The 18,392-nt window shown below is 45.2% G+C and overlaps 1 protein-coding gene across 2 annotated transcripts in view; it reads right to left on the bottom strand.

Annotated features, from left to right (window-relative positions):
* Nucleotides 1-10,965, bottom strand: part of ccdc117 (coiled-coil domain containing 117) — a 39,731-nt gene extending 28,766 nt beyond the window's left edge. For both annotated transcript variants that reach the window (XM_043715990.2, XM_043715993.2), the window contains exons 1-2: nucleotides 10,846-10,965; nucleotides 8,566-8,682 (exon numbers count right to left, since the gene is read on the bottom strand). The gene's annotated coding sequence lies outside the window, so the exon portion shown is untranslated. The remainder of the gene's footprint in view (nucleotides 1-8,565; nucleotides 8,683-10,845) is intronic.
* Between the last annotated feature and the right edge of the window lie 7,427 nt (nucleotides 10,966-18,392).

Here is an 18,392-nt window from a genome sequence, read left to right as displayed (position 1 = left end):
ATATACGCTCTCAGTGCTGTTAGGGAGTGATTTCCAGGATTTTAACCCAATGAAATCAAAGGACCCCAAGTTGGAGGGGAACTTGCAGGTGGTGAGCATCCACGTCCTTAAATCTTCTAGGCGATGGAGGTTGCAGGTCAGGAAGATGTTATCAAAGTAGCCTTGGAAAGTTACTTTGGTACATCTTGCAGGTGGTGCACAACACTGCAAGCGAGTTGGTCATGTAGCAAGTGACTGTTTAAGATATTGAATTAGGTACCACTCAAGAGTGCATGGTCCTGCGTGGCACAGACAAAAATTGTAAGCAGTAAAATTGAGAATGCAAACTTTAACTTAGGGCATAAAATTATTTTCAATCCAAATGTGGAGTCATTTTCTTAAAACAAGGTTAGGCAAATTTGACCCTCTAATCTCTTAGAAATATTGCCATGCATTTCACTTTACTCCCAGGATTTGTAAAGGAATGGCTACAGGAACTCAATACTTACAACCACAATTCACTTTTTACTTTTCATTTTAAGTCAGAGGCAGAAATCAAATGAATATTCACTGCCTTCAACACTTACTTCACCATATGTGTTCAACATTTCTGAAAAATTTCCTTTCAGCATTGGTGCATCTTACACAACATTAGAAAGCAGAGTTACCTGCCTATTAAATTCACACAAAATAAATAACAAAAACAGAAAATTCCAAAATATCTGCAGGTTAGGTAGCAACTACAGAGAAAGGAATAATATTCCAAGTCCATGTCCCAAAGAAAAGGATAAACTAAATGATCAAAGGATTGATACTGAGAACCATGATGGAGTGCCATTGGGATAAATATGGCCAGGAAAGATGTGAGTGGCAAAATGAAGGAAAAGCTGCCACCCAAAACCAAAAACTAGAGAAACAAAAAAAGAAATACAAAACATGCAAAGAAAAAGGAAACAAAATAAAGGGGAAAAAAAAGACATGATCTGAAACTACTAAACTCTATACTGAATGCATAAGGGTGGAAAGTGCCTAACTGAAAGTGCCTTGAGCTCACATTGAACTTTATTGAAGTAATTCAGGAGAGGTCAGTGTTCAGCAAGGTAGTAAAGTAAAACGACACGCAACCAGGACTTTAAGGTTACTGCAGACTGAATGGAGGTTTGCCTCAAAAGGGCTCTGGTGCTTTTTCCAATCAATTTAAGTCACAATCCCCTGATTTTCAACCTACCTGCTAATAGGTATATTTTATGTTAGAGGTACTATAGAAATACAAGCTATTTATTCATTGTTGCTGACAATATAATCAGGTTTTGAGCACCACATATTAGGAAGGCTAAAAAGGCATCTGAAGGCATTTTAAGAGAACTTCAGTTATACAGATAGTCCAAGCTTTGCCAGTCTGTTTCTGGAGGAAAAAGAAGGATGAGAAAAGATTTAATAGAGGTGCTCAATCAGGAGGGATCTGAATGGAGCAGAGAAAAGTTACTACATTCCTTTATCTTGGGTACACTATCGGAAAATGGCAGATGTGACTCACTATTTGAGGCGGCACAATGGCTGAGTGGTTAGTACTACTGCCACACAGCGCCAGGGACCTGATTTTGATTCCAGCTTTGGGCGACTAGCTGTGCGGAGTTTGCACATTTACCCCATGACTGCATATGTTTACTCCGGGTGCTCTGCTTTCCTCCCACAATCCAAAGATGTGCAGGTTAAGTGAATTGGCCATGCTAAATAGTCCATGGCATTCAGAGATATGTAGGTTTGGCGCATCAGTTAGGGGTAAATGTCAAGTAATAGGGTAGGGAAATGGGTTTGGGTGGGTTACCCTTTGGAGGGTAGGTGTGGACTTATTGGGCCTATTTCCACACTGAATGGATTCTTCTCCTACTATTTAAAATGAGAAGGCAAGTTGAGGAATTATAGACCAATCTCCCTAACATCTGTCGTAGATTTATATTTAAGGATTGGGTGGCTGAGTATTTGAAGTTTTCCGTTGATCAGAGATGACCAGAGCTGTTTTGCAAATGGTAGGCCACACTTGACCAAAGATTGTCTCATTCACGGCTTCTAATGAGAGAAAAAAAAGTGAACTGGGGAATGTACATCAATCGTACTTATGTGGATTTCCAAAACACATTTGATAAAAATTGCAGTTTTTATTTTACAAAACACCACTAGCTTAAGTTGAAGCTCATGGTTTTGATGTCAAACACTAATTAGGTTAGAAAATGACTGAGAAGCACGAGACAGTATGTATAATGACATTTATTCTACATACAGGACAATAGCAACATTCTACAAAAGATCTACATTATTAAATTTAGATGATACAACAGAAAGCCACATATCTAACTTTTGTGCTGAGATAAAGTTGTCATTAGTAAATCACAAAAAATACTGTCTTGATTAAAAAGTGAATGAAATCCACTTCCAACAGTCTTGCCTAATGTGGGGACATGGTAGGTCAGTCACTATACACATAAGGAAAATAGAGCAGGATACAGGATATGGACACCAGATCTTAACAAAATAAACTGACCTTGGAAGAACAGTATTGATTTAGAATGATACTGAGACTTCAAGTTTTAAATTACAAGGACAGACTTAACAAATTAGTCTTTCTGAGAATTCAGAAAAAGGAAGGATGATTTAATCCAAGTTTTCAAGATATGAAAGGAATAAATAGAAGAAACTATATTAGGAAATTTATAATATTATATCTTTGGGAAGACAATGGCATACTGGTATTATTATTGGACTGTTAAGCCAGAGATCCAATTAAATAGCTGGGTGCCAGGTTTGAATTCCACCACGTTGGCTGGTAGAATTTGAATTTAATACAAATCTGGAATTAAGAGTTTGATGATGACCATGAAAACATAGTCAATTGTCATCCGGTCCACTAATGTCCTTTATGGAAGGAAACTGCCACCCTTACCTGGTCTGTGACTCCAGACTCACAGCAATGTAATTGACTCTCATCTAGCCTCTAGGTCAATAAATACTGGTCTAGCCAGCGACACTCATCCCATGAATGAATACAATAGAATCAAGATCTTTCAGAATTAAAATTAGGGGGAAGATAATCATATAGTAGCAATGCCATTGGACTGGCAATTCAGAACCCTAGGCTAATGTTGTAGAGACATGGGTTCAAATCCCACCATATGAGATGACTAAAATTTCAATTTAATAAAGTAGTAAAAGTAAAATCTATCCTAATGGCAACCACTGTCAATGGCCACAAGATCTTCCTTTCTTACCTGGTCTGGCCAGATATGGTTGACTCTTAACTGGCACTCTGGGCAATAAATTCTAGCTCAACCAGCAAACAATAAATTGCTCCTCCACAAATGACAATTGATGTCAGATCAATGCATTTTAACACAAAACTAATTGTCATCTAAAAGCAGTAAGGATTGTGGAAAATCAGATTTGTAAAACTACCACAATTTAGTCAAGTGGCAATACAGGTTCAAATCCAGGTCACAAATCAACAAAGAGTCAGAGTACTTTTTAGGATTCAAAAGACTTCCAAAACCAAAAGGCATTCTGAGCAAGCTGTGAAGTTTCAATATCCAACATGCAGGTTGCAATCGGCTCTGGTCAATCAATCTCTGACAATTATCTCACCACCTGCCACACACCCATGTGCACGTTGATCGTCACGCTGCCACATGATTTCTGCTGCCAAATGCCAAGCAGCTACAGAAAAGTGCCGGCTTTGCCAGCTTCTTGCATCAGGTTTTGGTTTTGCAAGGTAAAGTACGTTTGTGGTGGGATGCAAAACAAATGAATAAGAAATACTAGGAAATGATGTGTGATATTGTAGTACTATAAATATAGGACTGAAGAGGCTACATCACATCCATGCAGACTCTCGACAAGAGCAGCTCAGTTAGTCCCACACCTCTGCCCAATCTTTGCCGTTCTGCAGTCTTTTTTTCTTCAACTACTTATTTAAATAGGTACACACAGGAAGAAGAAGAAATTTGGAGAAAGCAGCTGCATTTGACATTCAATATCCATGAAAAAAATCATGACCAGAGCTGAGCATCTACACTTGAAAGCAACAGTAACATTCTGGGTGTTCCAGAGGTGTGGATCCAGAAGCCTATCTGCAGCATGGCCAACAGCAGCATGGTAAAGTAACAATGAGTGACAAACCTGGACCATCTAAAAAGAAACCAAAACTGAACAATTCCTACGCAGAATGGGAAAAGAATTTCTATTCACAAGTGCAAAAAGGTAATGAGTGCATCAAATGTCATCGAAGTTCATTGATAAGTAGATGGGTGAATTTAGAATGAAACCGTACAACCATTAGGATAGTATACTGTTCAAGAGAAACTTCAGACAGACAAAGTTGATGAACTGAACAGAGTTTTGGAAGTTCAAGTTTTTTTTCCCTAAATCAGCATAAAGTAAGGCCTACAGCAAAGCATCATTTCATGTTTGCAATTTCTGAAAAACACAAAAACCACTCAGTTGAGGAAGTAATTAAAGCTGTATGACAATGGCTGCTGACTCTTCACACAAAGATTATAAAAGCATAGAAAAGTAATGGTAATCCAAAACAGGTCACTCAGCGCTTCCACAGGAGCAAGGAGAGTTGAATGTTTGTCTTCAGAATTTTTCAGCATCTACAGCAGGACCTGATATACTGTAAATGCTTCTTGCAACCTTTTGATGGATCCACTGGCATGACCAACCTAGCAGTTTTTAAAAAAAGGAGGTAACTAAAGACATCTCCTTACCCTATTGATCTTCACAAAAAGATATATGATATGTTTTACAACATATGTTAATGATATAGAAGATAGTATTAGCAATAAAATTAGCAAATTTGCTGATGATACTAAGCTGAGTGCCAGGATGAAATGTGATGAGGATGTTAGGAGATTACAGGGTGACCTGGACAAGTTAGGCGAGTGGTCAGATGCATGGCAGATGCAATTTAATGTGGGTAAATGTATGGTTATCCATTTTGGTGGCAAGAACAGGAAGGCAGATTATTACTTAAATGGAATCAATTTAGGTAAAGGGGCAATACAGAGAGATCTGGGTGTTCTTGTACACCAGTCAATGAAGGTAAGCATGCAGGTATACAGGTAGTGAAGGCAGCTAATAGTATGCTGGCCTTCATAACAAGAGGGATTGAGTATAGAAGCAAAGAGGTTCTTCTGTAGCTGTACAGGGCCATGGTGAGACCACACCTGGAGTACTGTGTGCAGTTCTGGTCTCCAAATTTGAGGAAAGACATTCTGGCTATTGAGGGAGTGCAGCGTAGGTTCACGAGGTCAATTCCTGAAATGCTGAAAGACTGGAGTGACTGGGCTTGTATACCCTTGAGTTTAGAAGACTGAGAGGGGATCTGATTGAGACATATAAGATTATTAAAGGATTGGACACTATGGAGGCAGAAAACATGTTTCCCCTGATGGGCGAGTGCCGAACCAGAGGACACAGCTTAAAAATAAGGGGTAGACCATTTAGGACAGAGATGAGGAGAAACTTCTTCACCCAGAGAGTGGTGGCTGTGTGGAACTTTCTGCCCCAGAGGGCAGTGGAGGCCCAGTTTCTGGATTCATTTAAGAAAGAGTTGGATAGAGCTCAAGGATAGTGGAATCAAGGGTTATGGAGATAAGGCAGGAACAGGATACTGATTAAGAATGATCAGCCATGATCATATTGAATGGTGGTGCAGGCTCAAATGGCCTACTCCTGCACCTATTGTCTATTGAAAGAACACAAGGGGTTAGGATGTCTAAAAGAAATTCAAAACGTGCTTGAAAAAAAAATCAATTTCACTGTATGATCCACCAGCAATCAATAGCGAACAAAACTGTGGACTTTTTTCATATTAAAAACAGTTAAGATTGTAAATTCAATTCAAGCAACAGCCATTCATCACCTCAATTAATTGCTTCCTTAACTAACTCAATTTTGCCTGCAGTGAACTAATCCATCACATTGAAGTAGAGGAAAGGTCCTGCAAAAACTTTTTTTTGTCTTCCTCCCACCAGACTGACACCTCCTGTGGGATGTGACTGACATCTTCCTAACAATTCCTCTCTCTCAGTCTAGGGGTAAGATCTGATGCCTGAAACTGTCACTTATTAAAATCAAGGAAGAGTGCAGCAAGTTTTCAAACAATAGGTGGTTGCTTAACTTCAGGTTATTTACAGGTATAACATCAGAACTGCAAACTACATTGAAAGGATAGAGACTGAGCACAAATGTCCAGTGGTGAGAGTGCATTTAAACTGGAACGGAGTCTGTGATTCTCTTAAATTTAAAAATATTAGAAATCAATACTTCCCAGGTCCGGAGAAAATACTGGGGGAAAAAAAAAGACATCCAGACAAAGAAAAATTGTTTCACCCAGAAAGCATCTATGCACACCTGAGGAAATTAGCAATGGGACTCAAAACAGGTGATTTCTGGGTTTAAATGTAATGGAAAATATTATGTTAGTCTCAAGTCCGTTACTTCAAAATAGATGTTGGTGGTTTGGCTACCAAATTCCATAAGGTGTTTGATTTACAAAGCAGGATTATATGGAGATAATTACATATAATGAATCAGAAATCAAATCAAGGGCTGAGATTTTCGCAGACTCAGAACAATACCTATTTCCATTCTTCACTTTAAAAAAAGCTGACTTTGCTGTTTCTCAGAATTATTTGGTGCTGTTCGCCCATATGAAGATAATCAAGCCGAAGTATCACACTTACATTTCAGATATCTATTTGACGCACAGTATACAACTAGCATTCTCAAACTATTATCCAGTCTTTAAGGACTAGTGGATAACGTGTAGTCACAAGTGTCATACCAAAACTTGGAGAGAGGTTGACAAATTAAACAATTATTTTATTTAGCTTTAGAAAGCACTAAAAAGTAACATTGTCTTTTTTTAGGGTTAGACTTAAATTCTGAAGTGATTCTGTACTTCAAAGGATTGGGGACCACTGCTGCAGAATGAGACTAAAAGTTATCAAGGAATATGGACAAAGAGATCAGCCTTGATCTTATTAAATGGAGAAGATCTGATAGACCAAATCACTCTCCCGGCACCTAATTCGATTAGAGTCTAGGGACACAGCATGGAAACAGACCATTCAGTCAGACCAGTCCCTACCAACCATAAACTAAACTAGTCCCACATTCCTCCAAACATTTATCATTCATGTACTTATCTAAATGTCTTTTAGACGTTGTTATAATTGTACCTGCATCCACCACTTCCTCTGGCAGTTCATACCACACACGAGGCATGTTCTTTATGCAGAGAATGGTAAGGGCATGGAATGCCCTACCTGATAATGTAGTCAACTCAGCCACATTAGGGAGATTTCAACAATCCTTGGATAAGCACATGGATGATGATAGGAAAGCGTAGGGGGACAAGCTGAGAATAGTTCACAGGTCAGCACAACATCGAGGGCCGAAGGACTTGTTCTGCACTATATTGTTCTATGACTCACTAAAGATTTTACTCCTCATGTCTTTTTTAAACCTTTCGCCTCACCTTAAAAAATTAGATTAGATTAGATTAGATTAGATTAGATTACATTACAGTGTGGAAACAGGCCCTTCGGCCCAACAAGTCCACACCGACCCGCCGAAGCGCAACCCACCCATACCCCTACATTTACCCCTTACTTAACACTACGGGCAATTTAGCATGGCCAATTCACCTGACCTGCACATCTTTAGACTGTGGGAGGAAACCGGAGCACCCGGGAGGAAACCCACGCAGACACGGGGAGAACGTGCAAACTCCACACAGTCAGTCGCCTGAGGCGGGAATTGAACCCGGGTCTCCGGCGCTGTGAGGCAGCAGTGCTAACCACTGTGCCACCGTGCCGCCCATTAGCCCACTAGTCTTGAAATTCCCCACCCTATGGAAAAGACAACTGCCATTCACCTTATCTATACCTCTCATGATTTTATAAACCTCTGTAAGGTCACCTCTCAACCTTCTACACTCCTAGCCTGTTCTTATAACCGACTACCTGGTGCAGAGATGCATACTCGATAGGCTTAGTAATTGGGCTTCTGCCCTGTAACATGGAACTTCAATCGATTTGAGGTCTATTCTTCATAACAAAACATTTACAACGTTAACATTAAACATTTAAAACATTACAAGTATGTGCAGAACACAGGGGGTTCATACCCTTGGGCCAGAAGGCTCATACTCCCAACTGGTCCAGAGGTGTTACATTTTTTTTTAAAAACAGGCTGGTTAGATTTGTTTTAAAAAATACGGAATATAAGACACTCGTTCTGAAAGGCGAGACTACATTATGTGCATTAGTTGCAGCACAATCAAGTTATCCGACATAAACACTGATCCATAACATAGTCCCTCGTGGATCAAAGTATGGAGAAAATGGTTTAAAGATGATCAAACGGGATTTTAAATAAAAACGGTGTGCTGTCGACCTCTAATACTCTATGGGATCCGAAAGGCCTTGTAAACTATTTTGTTACAAATGGCCCTGTCACTGGCACCGTGGACGCCGCCTGGCGTTTGGGTTTTGTCTGTTCTAGAAACTTCCGGACGTTTCTCACCTTTTCGACCTGTACGATGTCAAAGCAGATGCCAAGACCATCTATAATGCTGTGCCCGGAAGATACTGCGTTAATCCACGCCGGTTTACACCTTGGGCTGCTACATCAGGCGGCAGTCTGCCAGGACACAAAAGCAAAACGCTGGGCTGTCAGGCCGCCGAGAGTAAACAGGCTTCTGCATACGGTGCGCCAGAAAACGGCCCGAGGGCAGATTTCTTATAAAAATGCCCCAATAACTGGTGAAAATTCACAGCACTCCCATGACAAGCGCGTTAGGGAGACAACAGCGTGACGCACCCGAAATAAACGTTTCAGATCCTTGCTGGACCACGATATTAATTACGCACGTTTGCTGCCGACAGTGCACTGACAGCTCGAACACACACACACACACATATATATATATATATGTAATGTGTATGTATGCTGGAGCTGGAAGTGTGGTGCTGGAAAAGCGCAGCAGGTCAGGCAGCATCCAGGGAACAGGACGAGAGAGTCAACGTTTTGGGGGGTGATGGACCGGGGTGGGGTGGGGGGTGATGGACCGGGGTGGGGGTGGGGGGTGATGGACCGGGGTGGGGGTGGGGGGTGATGGACCGGGGGGGGGGGGGGGGGGTGATGGACTGGGGTGGGGGTGGGGGGTGATGGACTGGGGTGGGGGTGGGGGTGATGGACTGGGGTGATAGAACGGGGTTGGGGGAGGTGATGGACCGGGGTGGGGGTTGGGGGGGGGTGATGGAAACGGGGGGGGGGGGGGGGAGTGATGGAAACGGGGGGGGGGGGGGGGAGTGATGGAAACGGGGGGGGGGGGGGGGGAGTGATGGAAACGGGGGGGGGGGGGGGGAGTGATGGAAACGGGGGGGGTGATGGAAACGGGGGGGTGATGGACCGGGGTGGGGGGGGTGATGGACTGGGGTGATGGAATGGGGTTGGGGGGGTGATGGAACTGGGGGGGGGGGGGGTTGGGGGGGGTGATGGAACTGGGGGGGGGGGGGTTGGGGGAGGTGATGGAACTGGGGGGGGGGGGGGGGAGGTGATGGAACGGGGGGGGTTGGGGGAGGTGATGGAACGGGGGGGGTTGGGGGAGGTGATGGAACGGGGGGTTGGGGGAGGTGATGGAACGGGGGGGGGGGGTGGTTGGGGGAGGTGGGACGGGGGGGGGTTGGGGGGGTGATGGACTGGGGTTGGGGAGGTGATGGAATGGGGGGGGGGTTGGGGGAGGTGATGGAACGGGGGGGTTGGGGGAGGTGATGGAACGGGGGGGGAGGGGGTGGTTGGGGGGGGTGATGGAACGGGGGGGGGTTGGGGGAGGTGATGGAACGGGGGGGGTTGGGGGAGGTGATGGAAGGGGGGGGTTGGGGGAGGTGATGGAACGGGGGGGGTTGGGGGAGGTGATGGAACGGGGGGGGTTGGGGGAGGTGATGGAAGGGGGGGGGTTGGGGGAGGTGATGGAAGGGGGGGGGTTGGGGGAGGTGATGGAAGGGGGGGGGTTGGGGGAGGTGATGGAAGGGGGGTGGTTGGGGGGGGGTGATGGAAGGGGGGGGGTGGTTGGGGGGGGTGATGGAAGGGGGGGGTGGTTGGGGGGGGTGATGGAACGGGGGTTGGGGGAGGTGATGGAACGGGGGGGGGGGTGGTTGGGGGGGGGTGATGGACGGGGGGGGGGGGTGATGGACCGTGGGTGGGGGTGGAGGGGTCATGGACCGGGGTGGGGGTGGAGGGGTCAGGAAGATGATTGCAGGTTAGGAAGGCGGTGCTGAGTTCGAGGGATTTGACTGAGACAAGGAAGCTGGAGAATTCAGAGTTCCTCCCGGGTGGTTGGAGGGTTCCCAGGCGGAAGATGGGGCGCTCTTCCTCCAAGGCGTCGTGTGGCCAGGGTCTGGGCGGTGGAGGAGGCCGAGGACCCGCATGTCCTGGGCGGAGTGGGAGGGGGAGTTGGAAGTGTTGAGCCACGGGGCGGTTGGGTGGGTGGGTTGGTCCGGGTGTTCCCTGAAGTAGGCGGCCTGTCTCCCCGATATACACACACACACACCGGGCTATGTCAGAGGACACATGGACCAACTGATGGAGCTGCAGGAGGGCGGCGCGCGGCGGGCGCGGGCGGACAGGCGCGAGCAGCAACGACCACCTCCCGCGCGCCTGTCCCCCTATAGTCCCTGAAGCCAGCACGAGGGCTCAACGGTCAACTAACCGACCTCCGATCACCACGACAGCGCCTCGCCGGTTGGTTGGTTGGTTGGTTTGTTTCTCCCTCTCCCTCCTCCTCTCACTTTGTTGACCTACCTGGACGTGCAAGGTTCCGTCACGTTCCTTTCCGCGCCCGCTCTGCCTCGCCGTTTTCGCCTCCACCGCCACGTCATGGCGTCACCGCGGCAACAAACCGAGACGCAGTCCAACAATCGGGCGCCTCACGCACGCGCAGGAGCAAAGCCAGCGGGGCGCCTCCCCACTTAAATCGCCATCTTTGTTAGGGGCGGAAAGGCCAATATCGACGCATGACGGCGTGACAAGTTACAGGTATCACACTTATATCACTGATGGCATTGACAATGGCTGCTTGGTTGGGCTTTGATTGTCTGCAAGAAGCTTTTAAAATGAAGTTTTATTTTTAAAGGAGCCCAAACATGTGTGTATGGAGTGAGAAATATTCTTTTCAAAATCTCATTAAAGATTCATTTTAAGCCAGAGCAAATTCCTTGAAATCCATTTCTTAAATTTAAACCACTTAGTGAAGTCTAGTTTATTTACATTAATAAAACTAAGTGATTTATGGTTTTAAAGTATCAGTTTAAAATTCACTTTTAATATCAAAAAGTCAAGCATGGGACAACAAAGTTCCCTAATTGCAACCCACAATTACTTACAATTTGCCAACAAAACTTTTATTGCCTGCAGGGTATGGTGTACCAAAAAGTCTGGCCAATGCAGTTCTGTTAAATTTTTATTTAATGGAGCTGGCTTTTCTAGAATTACACATGTAGGTAATTTTGGAAAACATTCAACATCAGCTGAATAAAAATGACTTTCATTTATATAATGCATTTCACTGCAGAAATTCAACGCTTCTTATATATCACCTTACATCCATTGCCACTATTATTTAGAAGGGCAAGGGCAGCCAATGCACGAAAACACCACCATCCGCAAATTCTTCTCCAAGCCACTCACTATCTTAAGTTGGAAATATAATCAGTGTTTCTTCACTATCACTTTATCAGAACCCTGGAACTGCCTACTTAACAGCATTATTATGGTACCCACACCAAATGGACTCAAGCAGTCCAAGAAGAAAACTTAACACTACCATCACTTTTTCAGGAGCAGCTAATGGTGGACAGTAATACCAACATCCTATGAATGAATGAAAAGAAATCAGGATATCCCAAAGTGCTTTTGAGCCAATTATGTGCAGTAATTATTCTATAGGAAATCCAATCCATGTTTGAGGCATTTTGTTTGGAGGATGACTCTGGTGTTTGCCTTCCTTCCTTTCCAAAACGGCATTACAGAGTTTTGTGGCTGTCCCAGTTCCAGCATTGATATCCCCAAAGGATAATGAGCATGACTACCTTTTGGACATATGATAAAAAGTGAACAAGACTGAATAATTCCTCTTTGGCCACATCCATTGCTTCTAAAGTTGGGGCATATGGATTGATGACTGATGCTTCTGGGGATTAGGGTGATGGAGAAGGGTTATAAGGCATTTGTTTAGTACACAGCAGGCTGGCTGAGAGAACCCAATGGAGTCTCTTTTAGAATTAGAATCCCGATAGTGTGGAAATAGGTCTTTCGGCCCAACAGGTCCACACTGACCCTCCGAAGAGTAACCCACCCAGACCCATTCCCCATCTTGTATTTACCCCTGACTAATAACCTACACTTTTCTTTCTCAGCTTAACTTTTCCAGAAAAAGGTGCATCTGCCATCTTGTTGTTTGAGCTGACATGCATCTGCCCACCAGACATTACACAGAAGTGATGTCAATGTTATAGCACTGGGGTATCATGGTTATGATAGCAGTTGGCATTTCAGATCTATTATTGCTTGGATTGTCCTTTGTACTTGGAATATCTGGATAGGTGAGTAGGAAAATGCACTGGTTGGGTCAGGTCAAGGAGGCGAGGAGGAGGAGTAGGGCCAGACATGGGATAAGGCTGGGATTTTGAAGCTGCTGAAGCCAGCATGGAGGCCATTTGGCTGAAAGCTCTCCAGGCAAATTATCAGGTGTTGATGCTCCAGTTTACATTGGCCTGACTCTTACAGTGGAAGAGGCCAAGGATGGACACGTTGCTGGGGGCGGGGGTGAAAGGGGAAATTAAAATGGATGGCGACTGGAAAGTCGGGTTGGTTGATGTATGCAGAGCGCAGATGCTCTATAAACCGGTCCCAAAGTCTGCGTGTGATCTCCCTTATATACAGGAGAGTCAAAAAGTGTGGCACTGGAAAAGCACAACAGGTCCGGTAGCATCCAAGGAGGAGGAGAATTGACATTTCAGGCATAAGCCCTTCATCAGGAATGATGAATGTTGAACGTTCCTGATGAAGGGCTTATGCCCGAAACATTGACTCTCCTGCTCCTCGGATGCTGTGTGACCTGCTGTGCTTTTCCAGAACCACACTTTTTGACTCTGACTCTCCAGCATCTGCAGTCTTCACTTTCTCTCAGCCCTATACGGAGGAGACCACATCGGGAGCAACGATGCAATAGATCAGGTTGGGTGACAACTCATTTTAATTGTATGAGAAGTTGCAAGCACTTTTTACACAGATGCTTACATCATTTCCAATGAATGCCAAGGAACCTTAAGTGATACCCTTCTCCAGTTGTCCCCTAGATGATCTCCAGGCTATCATATAGGCTTATCCTGTCTCTCAGTTTTCCACCAGGCAACTGATACGGAAAAACTGTATTGCAGTGAGCTTGATAATGAAAAGAACTCAGTGGCAGGGAAGACAGTTTCAACAATCACACTGAGGCCCTATCAGAGTAGAGTCTTATTTTACTGCAATAACCACTAACAACCGAAGGAAGACTTAGACAAATTCCTGCAGCTGATAAGTCTGACAATGTGTGCACAAAGATCAGAGAGCTCTGTTTTCAAGGATTGTCCTCAGTGCAGTAGATTAAAGTGTTTCAAATGTAGTCCAGGAGACCGGAAAAAATGGAAAGGTGCCATGAAAAAATGAAAAAAAAAACATTTGAAAATAATGGAAGACTTATTGCCATATGGCCAAAGGGTGGTTATACCCAAGTCGATACGAAGAGAAATCTTACAGAAACTCCACAGGAGACATCTAGTTATCAGAAATTGTTGAGCAAGAACAAAACAATATGGTGACCAGGCATTTCCAAAGGCATACAGGATTACATTTTGTCATGCCTAACATGTGTCATACACAACCAAATACCTACAGAATAAAGTATTTAATCAAGGTTTCTTGGAAGGCCAAGGAAAAGCCTGGCAACAGATTTATTTGGCTTTAGAGGGAAGATGTATTTAGCTCTAGTCGACTATTACTCAAGATGGATTGAAGTGTAAGGACTTCATTCACCCGCAGCAGACTCTGATGAGAACACTGAAAAGGATCTTTGCAATACATGCTTTCCCAGAAGAATTAGTATCAAACAATGTGTCTTAGATGTGTTTCCACACTGTAAGTAATCCAATCTAATCAAAGTAATGTAGGGAAATGGGTCTGTGTGCTCTTTGGAGGATCAGTGTGGACTTGTTGGGCCGAAGGGCCTGTTTCCACACTGTAAGTAATCTAATCTTATCTAATCTAAATCATGAATGAAGATTAGAGGTCAGCAACACCCAGGTGATATGTTCTCCATTGCATTCTCAGTCCAACAAAAAGGCAGAAAGTGAAGTAAAAAACTGGAAAGTGCTTAAGAATCCAGACTGGGAAATCGCTCTACTCAATGAGAGAGCTACACCGTTGAATAATGAGTGTTGCCAGCAAAATTGTTAATGTGAAGGAAGATAATAACAGACATATCAGCTTTAGGACACAATTCTCATAACAAATGTAAAGGAGAAATTCACAGCAAAAAGCAGCAGAGATAGTACAAGTATAAACGTACTCTGCCAACCTTAAAGCCAGTGCAGAAATTCTGGTTAAGGAGCTGGAAGCCAAAAATCATGGTCATCAGAACAACAGATCAGCTGTGATCTTGCATTGTCTCTGTGCTCGCGGGACATTCTGAAGAAACAGGATGGCATTGATTTTTCTACAGCTGAGAAATAGACCATGTATGATTATTACAGAATGTGGGTCAGCCATACCTCGAGTACATCAACAAGATACAGCATAGTACAATTATTCCAAACATGAATCATTACCTTAATGCTGAACACAAGTGAACCAGATCAGGATATCAACTCAGGGTTCCAGATTGCCTTTAACAGTGAGCTTCAGAGTTTGAGGAGACTGAGGGATATGGTGATAATAGTAATAAATGATTTTAGTGACACAGATGAAGTAAGTAGAAATAAACAACTGCGATAAAGTAAACCAAATAGAGAGAAATTTGTGGATTAGTGGTGCTGGAAGAGCACAGCAGTTCAGGCAGCATCCAAGGAGCTTCGAAATCGACGTTTCGGGCAAAAGCCCTTCATCAGGAATAAAGGCAGTGAGCCAGAAGCGTGGAGAGATAAGCTCGAGGAGGGTGGGGGTGGGGAGAAAGTAGCATAGAGTACAATGGGTGAGTGGGGGAGGGGATGAAGGTGATAGGTCAGGGAGGAGAGGGTGGAGTGGATAGGTGGAAAAGGAGATAGGCAGGTGGGACAAGTCCAGACAAGTCATGGGGACAGTGCTGAGCTGGAAGTTTAGAACTAGGGTGAGGTGGGGGAAGGGGAAATGAGGAAACTGTTGAAGTCCACATTGATGTCCTGGGGTTGAAGTGTTCCGAGGCGGAAGATGAGGCGTTCTTCCTCCAGGCGTCTGGTGGTGAGGGAGAGGCGGTACAGGAGGCCCAGCACCTCCATGTCCTCGGCAGAGTGGGACGGGGAGTTGAAATGTCGGGCCACGGGGCGGTGTGGTTGATTGGTGCGCGTGTCCCGGAGATGTTCCCTAAAGCGCTCTTCTAGGAGGCGCCCAGTCTCCCGAATGTAGAGGAGACTGCATCGGGAGCAACGGATACAATAAATGATATTAGTGGATCCACGACACTGTCCTATCCCAGCTAGTCCAGGACTACCTACCTCGACACTGTCCTATCCCCCCTAGTCCAGGACTACCTACCTCAACACTGTCCTATCCCTCCTAGTCCAGGAACTCCCCACATACGTTCGAGACACACCCACGCCCTCCACCTCCTCCAAGACTTCCGTTTTCCCCGGCCCCCAACGCCTCATCTTCACCATGGATATCCAATCCCTCTACACCTCCATCCGCCATGACCAGGGCCTTCAAGCCCTCTGTTTTTTCCTCTCCAGACGTTCCCAACAGTACCCCTCCACCGACACTCTCATTTGTTTGGCCGAACTGGTCCTCACCCTTAACAATTTCTCCTTTGAATCCTCCCACTTCCTCCAGACCAAAGGGGTAGCCATGGGCATACCTATGGGCCCCAGCTATACCTGTCTCTTTGTTGGCTACGTAGAGCAGTTGATCTTCCGTAATTACACCGGCACCACTCCCCACCTCTTCCTCCGCTACATTGATGACTGCATTGGCGCCACCTCGTGCTCCCACGAGGAGGTTGAGCAATTCATCAACTTCACCAACACATTCCACCCTGACCTTAAATTTACCTGGACCATCTCTGACACCTCCCTCCGCTTCCTGGACCTCTCCATCCCCATTAATGACGACCGACTTGACACGGACATTTTTTACAAACCCACCGACTCCCACAGCTACCTGGATTACACTTCTTCCCACCCTACCTCTTGCAAAAATCCCATATTCCCAATTCCTCCGCCTCCGCCGGATCTGCTCCCAGGAGGACCAGTTCCACCACAGAACACACCAGATGGCCTCCTTCTTTAGAGACCGCAAGTTCCCTTCCCACGTGGTTAAAGATGCCCTCCAACGCATCTCGTCTACATCCCGCACCTCCACCCTCAGACCCCACCCCTCCAACCGTAACAAAAACAGAATGCCCCTGGTGCTCACCTTCCACCCTACCAACCTTCGCATAAACCAAATCATCCACCGACATTTCTGCCACCTCCAAACAGACCCCATCACCAGGGATATATTTCCCTCTCCACCCCTTTCCGCCTTCCGCAAAGACCGTTCCCTCCGTGACTACCTGGTCCGGTCCACGCCCCCCTACAACCCACCCTCCCAACCTGGCACTTTCCCCTGCCACCACAGGAACTGTAAAACCTGTGCCCACACCTCCTCCCTCACCTCTATCCAAGGCCCTAAAGGAGCCTTCCACATCCATCAAAGTTTTACCTGCACATCCACTAATATCATTTATTGTATCCGTTGCTCCCGATGCGGTCTCCTCTACATTGGGGAGACTGGGCGCCTCCTAGCAGAGTGTTTTAGGGAACATCTCCGGGACACCCGCACCAATCAACCACACCACCCCGTGGACCAACATTTCAACTCCCCCTCCCACTCTGCCGAGGACATGGAGGTCCTGGGCCTCCTTCACCGCCGGTCCCTCACCACCAGACGCCTGGAGGAAGAACGCCTCATCTTCCGCCTCGGAACACTTCAACCCCACGGCATCAATGTGGACTTCAACAGTTTCCTCATTTCCCCTTCCCCCACCTCACCCTAGTTCTAAACTTCCAGCTCAGCACTGTCCCCATGACTTGTCTGGACTTGTCCTACCTGCCTATCTCCTTTTCCACCTATCCACTCCACCCTCTCCTCCCTGACCTATCACCTTCATCCCCTCCCCCACTCACCTATTGTACTCTATGCTACTTTCTCCCCACCCCCCACCCTCCTCTAGCTTATCTCTCCACTTACTGCCTTTATTCCTGATGAAGGGCTTTTGCCCGAAACGTCGATTTCAAAGTTCCTTGGATACTGCCTGAACTGCTGTGCTCTTCCAGCACCACTAATCCAGAATCTGGTTTCCAGCATCTGCAGTCATTGTTTTTACCTGAGAGAAATTTGTGTTGTGTAGTTTTTTTTTTCAGTGAAGAGTGTGAAGGCAGTGTGGAAAAGAGAGGGGGTAATATTCTGATAGCGTGGAAACAAAATCAGGACTGAATATTATTGGTGAAAGTTTTAGTTTCACATAACTTATTTATGACAAACCTTTTACATTGATGCAGAGGGAATTGGTGCAGAATAACTGAGATAGTTGAACACCAACTTGTTGTTTAAACATCACTTACTGTATGGCATCCAATATGCTGCTAAACCTTAGAACAGATAGTTAGTGCTGATCTTAGGATCCAGTGCTCTTGTTTTTTGCCTGACTATTCCTCTAACAACTGTTCACAGTTGAAACAAAATTAATTTGGCACAAATAGCCTTGCACAACATTGTTGCTTCTGAGGAAAGGCACAAGCAGAAAGGAAGGAAACCAAAAGCAAATTTGAGTGTTTATTTTTGCTATTATAGTGCACATTTATTACGGAGGAAGGAAATTACTTAAAGGGCATGGGGTTCCTGTAAATGTTGAAATATGATTTAAACTTGATCTTACTGAGATGCACCTACATGATTTCAGCACATTGAATTAATGAATCAGATGTTGTGGAACAGGCCATTTGCAACAGGTGCTGTAAGATAGTTCTGAATTCTTCAGCTCAAAGTAGTAACTGAAAAGTGCAGTGACAGCAATAGGACACAGAGTCTTAGTGAACAGGGGACCAGCAGTCTCCTTTACAAAACCGATATAACAAATA

Source organism: Chiloscyllium plagiosum, unplaced genomic scaffold (genome assembly GCF_037043375.1).
Source record: "Chiloscyllium plagiosum isolate Xiang-an unplaced genomic scaffold, Cpla_swu_hap1 HiC_scaffold_24, whole genome shotgun sequence".
In the NCBI taxonomy this organism is placed as follows: Eukaryota; Metazoa; Chordata; class Chondrichthyes; order Orectolobiformes; family Hemiscylliidae; genus Chiloscyllium; species Chiloscyllium plagiosum.
The sequence above is the reverse complement of the archived record's forward strand: the minus strand, read 5'-3'. Positions and strand labels throughout refer to the sequence as shown.